Consider the following 5,039-nt stretch of genomic DNA (forward strand, 5'->3'; position numbering starts at 1 on the left):
AATGTCGGTAAATCGTTTCAGAATTTCAGAAGTGAAGTGATTTACCAACATTGCTTCGTCAGTTGTGCTCTGTTTGAAAAAAAAAATGTCGGTAAATGAGCATCCATTCACCAATGTCGGTCGATAAATAACACATGCCCATTCGTCAATGTCCGTAAATAATGTCATGCCCCCCCCCCCCCCCAGCACCTGGGGCTGTGATCTTCGGCTGACCCCAAGCCAGACTTTTCACGGGCCCTTCTACTCGCATATTGAATTGACAGCGGAAAAACAAAAAGTTATGATAATTGTCCAAGGGGCCCCGGAACTGGAGCCCTGTCAGCCCCCCCCCCACCCTTGTGGGACAATCAGTGAGACTGACAATGCTGAATCCCAGGACCCAAGACGTTTTTTGTATTTTCCCCACTATATATATTTACTATAATGGTCTCCATGATAAATCTGATCCGGGCCCACCGAAGATCCTTTCCAAGCGGTACTTCCATCTTGACTCATGGGCCCATCCGTGCACGGGCAGAGGGCCTCATGAAAATGAGATCTGATTAAACATTTTGAGAATAAGTATGCAAATTGGTAGGCGGCCATTTTTCCAGCACATTTCCATATAACTTAAGAGGCCTAATTCAGAGATCACTTAAGTGACCCGCAACACAGTTTCAGCCCGTGGCGCATTTACAGATCACTAACACGGCCCGTATCCGATTCACAGATCATTCAAGTGGCCAACGTCACATTTACTGATCACTTATGCGGCTTGTGTCATATTTACAGATCACCCAAGCCACTCGCGGCACATTTAGAGATTACTCAAGTAACCTGCGACGAGCTTACAGATCACTCATGCAGTCCACGTTACATTTACAGATCGCTCAAGTGGCCCGCGTCATATTTACCGAGAAAACACAAGTTGAGCCAAATCTTGGCGATTTTTTCTACTACGGGCGCTATCGAAATGCTATTGAAATTTCTGACTCCTCCCCAGCACATCCCCGACGATGAAATAATCTTGGCATCATCGACCGGATGTTGATGACATTTTGACGCCAATCATCTTCCAAAAAAGAGCTTAAAACAGACGGATCAAAAGCAGATGCGTCGCCAAATTAATTAATTTGAGGATAGAAAAAAAAAAGGGGTATTTTTTTGGCCTTCCCTGATATGTGTATAGCAGTAATTATTTTTTTGGAACGAGATTCTCCCGGATGGAAATTTATATGGGCCTGTTGGCCCTTTTGATGGGCCCCCCCACGTCCGCGTGACAGAGACATTCTTCTTCTTCTTGTTGGAATGAAGAAACTGTCAGGTGTCTCGGCGTGTCTCCAGTTGGTGTCATCGTGTTACATTTCTGTCATGACGCTTGAAATATTAGAAGCATGTTTCATAATTAGAAACCATATTAAAAGCCGCTGCTGAATTCATTTCGTCTCCATGGACAACGTTGTATTGGATTGCTGCTGCTGCGTGACTTGTTTATGACGGTTCGGCTTATGGGGTCCCCCCCCCCAGAGGCGTATTTACTGGGAGGGGGAGGGGGACTTAACGGGCTAGAGCTCAGGATGGAAAATTCTGAGGAACGGGTGCTCTCGATTAGGATAATGAGGGAGAAAGAAGGTCGGTTTACAGGTGGTGAAACCATAAATCCGCAACTTCCCAGAGAGACAGGTCCACGGGCGTTTAAAAGAGTGACCCAGTGTGACCTTTTCAAGCATATAAGTGACCTAGACGGCAAGGGACAATGTCAGAGAGTGACCAAACGAGCAGGGCCGTAACTAGGGGGTGGGGGAGCAGGCGAGTATGGTGCCGGTTTGCAGGCCTCACTTTCGGTTCGTAAAATGAGGCGAGAAAATACACCCTGGGTCAAAAGTAAAAAACTGGTCCTCACAAATTTTCAGTTCGTAAATTTTCATGAGAAAAATATACCCTGGGTCAAGAGTAAAAGAACTGATCCTCACAAGTTTTCGGTTCGTATAATTAGGCTATCATGAGAAAAAACAGACCCTGGGTCAAAAGTAAAAAAACTGGTCCTCACAAATTTTCAGTTCGTAAAATTTCATGAGAAAAATAGACCCTGGGTCAAGAGTAAAAGAACTGATCCTCACAAGTTTTCGGTTCGTATAATTAGGCTATCATGAGAAAAAACAGACCCTGGGTCAAAAGTAAAAAAATGGTCCTCACAAATTTTCGGTTCGTAAAAATTAGGCTATCATGAGAAAAATAGACCCTGGATCAAAAGTAAAAAACTGGTCCTCACAAATTTTCGGTTCGTAAAATTAGGCTGTCATGAAAAAAACAGACCCTGGGTCAAAAGTAAAAAAACTGGTCCTCACAAATTTTCAGTTCGTATAATTAGGCTATCATGAGCAAAATAGACCCTGGGTCAAAAGTAAAAAAACTGGTCCTCACAAATTTTCGATTCGTAAAATTTCATGAGAAAAATAGACCCTGGGTCAAGAGTAAAAGAACTGATCCTCACAAGTTTTCGGTTCGTATAATTAGGCTATCATGAGAAAAAACAGACCCTGGGTCAAAAATAAAAAAACTGGTCCTCACAAATTTTCGGTTCGTAAAAATTAGGCTATCATGAGAAAAATAGACCCTGGATCAAAAGTAAAAAACTGGTCCTCACAAATTTTCGGTTCGTAAAATTTCATGAGAAAAATAGACCCTGGGTCAAGAGTAAAATAACTGATCCTCACAAGTTTTCGGTTCGTATAATTAGGCAATCATGAGAAAAACAGACCCTGGGTCAGAAATAAAAAAAACTGGTCCTCACAAATTTTCGGTTCGTAAAAATTAGGCTATCATGAGAAAAATAGACCCTGGGTCAAAAGTAAAAAACTGATCCTCACAAGTTTTCGGTTCATAAAATTAGGCTATCATGAGAAAAAACAGACCCTGGGTCAAAAGTAAAAAAACTGGTCCTCACAAATTTTCGATTCGTAAAATTTCATGAGAAAAATAGACCCTGGGTCAAGAGTAAAAGAACTGATCCTCACAAGTTTTCGGTTCGTAAAATTAGGCTATCATGAGCAAAATAGACCCTGGGTCAAAAGTAAAAAAACTGGTCCTCACAAATTTTCGATTCGTAAAATTTCATGAGAAAAATAGACCCTGGGTCAAGAGTAAAAGAACTGATCCTCACAAGTTTTCGATTCGTATAATTAGGCTATCATGAGAAAAAACAGACCCTGGGTCAAAAGTAAAAAAACTGGTCCTCACAAATTTTCGATTCGTAAAATTTCATGAGAAAAATAGACCCTGGGTCAAGAGTAAAAGAACTGATCCTCACAAGTTTTCGGTTCGTATAATTAGGCTATCATGAGAAAAAACAGACCCTGGGTCAAAAATAAAAAAACTGGTCCTCACAAATTTTCGGTTCGTAAAAATTAGGCTATCATGAGAAAAATAGACCCTGGATCAAAAGTAAAAAACTGGTCCTCACAAATTTTCGGTTCGTAAAATTTCATGAGAAAAATAGACCCTGGGTCAAGAGTAAAAGAACTGATCCTCACAAGTTTTCGGTTCGTATAATTAGGCAATCATGAGAAAAACAGACCCTGGGTCAGAAATAAAAAAAACTGGTCCTCACAAATTTTCGGTTCGTAAAAATTAGGCTATCATGAGAAAAATAGACCCTGGGTCAAAAGTAAAAAACTGATCCTCACAAGTTTTCGGTTCATAAAATTAGGCTATCATGAGAAAAAACAGACCCTGGGTCAAAAGTAAAAAAACTGGTCCTCACAAATTTTCGATTCGTAAAATTTCATGAGAAAAATAGACCCTGGGTCAAGAGTAAAAGAACTGATCCTCACAAGTTTTCGGTTCGTAAAATTAGGCTATCATGAGCAAAATAGACCCTGGGTCAAAAGTAAAAAAACTGGTCCTCACAAATTTTCGATTCGTAAAATTTCATGAGAAAAATAGACCCTGGGTCAAGAGTAAAAGAACTGATCCTCACAAGTTTTCGATTCGTATAATTAGGCTATCATGAGAAAAAACAGACCCTGGGTCAAAAGTAAAAAAACTGGTCCTCACAAATTTTCGATTCGTAAAATTTCATGAGAAAAATAGACCCTGGGTCAAGAGTAAAAGAACTGATCCTCACAAGTTTTCGGTTCGTATAATTAGGCTATCATGAGAAAAAACAGACCCTGGGTCAAAAGTAAAAAAACTGGTCCTCACAAATTTTCGATTCGTAAAATTTCATGAGAAAAATAGACCCTGGGTCAAAAGTAAAAAACTGATCCTCACAAGTTTTCGGTTCGTAAAATTAGGCTATCATGAGAAAAAACAGACCCTGGGTCAAAAGTAAAAAAACTGGTCCTCACAAATTTTCGATTCGTAAAATTTCATGAGAAAAATAGACCCTGGGTCAAGAGTAAAAGAACTGATCCTCACAAGTTTTCGGTTCGTATAATTAGGCTATCATGAGAAAAAACAGACCCTGGGTCAAAAGTAAAAAAACTGGTCCTCACAAATTTTCGATTCGTAAAATTTCATGAGAAAAATAGACCCTGGGTCAAAAGTAAAAAACTGATCCTCACAAGTTTTCGGTTCGTAAAATTAGGCTATCATGAGAAAAAACAGACCCTGGGTCAAAAGTAAAAAAACTGGTCCTCACAAATTTTCGATTCGTAAAATTTCATGAGAAAAATAGACCCTGGGTCAAGAGTAAAAGAACTGATCCTCACAAGTTTTCGGTTCGTATAATTAGGCTATCATGAGAAAAAACAGACCCTGGGTCAAAAGTAAAAAAACTGGTCCTCACAAATTTTCAGTTCGTAAAATTTCATGAGAAAAATAGACCCTGGGTCAATATGGGTTTGAGCGAAAAAACAGACCCTGGATCAAATGGTCGCGCCCTCGCAAATGGCCAGCTGAAAAAGAAATTATTAACCCCCCCCCCCTTTCCCCCCCCCCCCCACAGTATTTTTTTTTTTTGCGCCAAAAGTGACGCCTCAAAAATTGGCGTTCCCAAAATTGGCGACGAAACATCTCCAAAGCAACCCTTAATTGTAATTGACTGGAAGTGAAAAGAG

Source organism: Pholcus phalangioides, unplaced genomic scaffold (genome assembly GCF_987345545.1).
Source record: "Pholcus phalangioides strain wild (caught in Gottingen) unplaced genomic scaffold, Ppha-v1.0 ptg000020l_1, whole genome shotgun sequence".
Classification (NCBI taxonomy): domain Eukaryota; kingdom Metazoa; phylum Arthropoda; class Arachnida; order Araneae; family Pholcidae; genus Pholcus; species Pholcus phalangioides.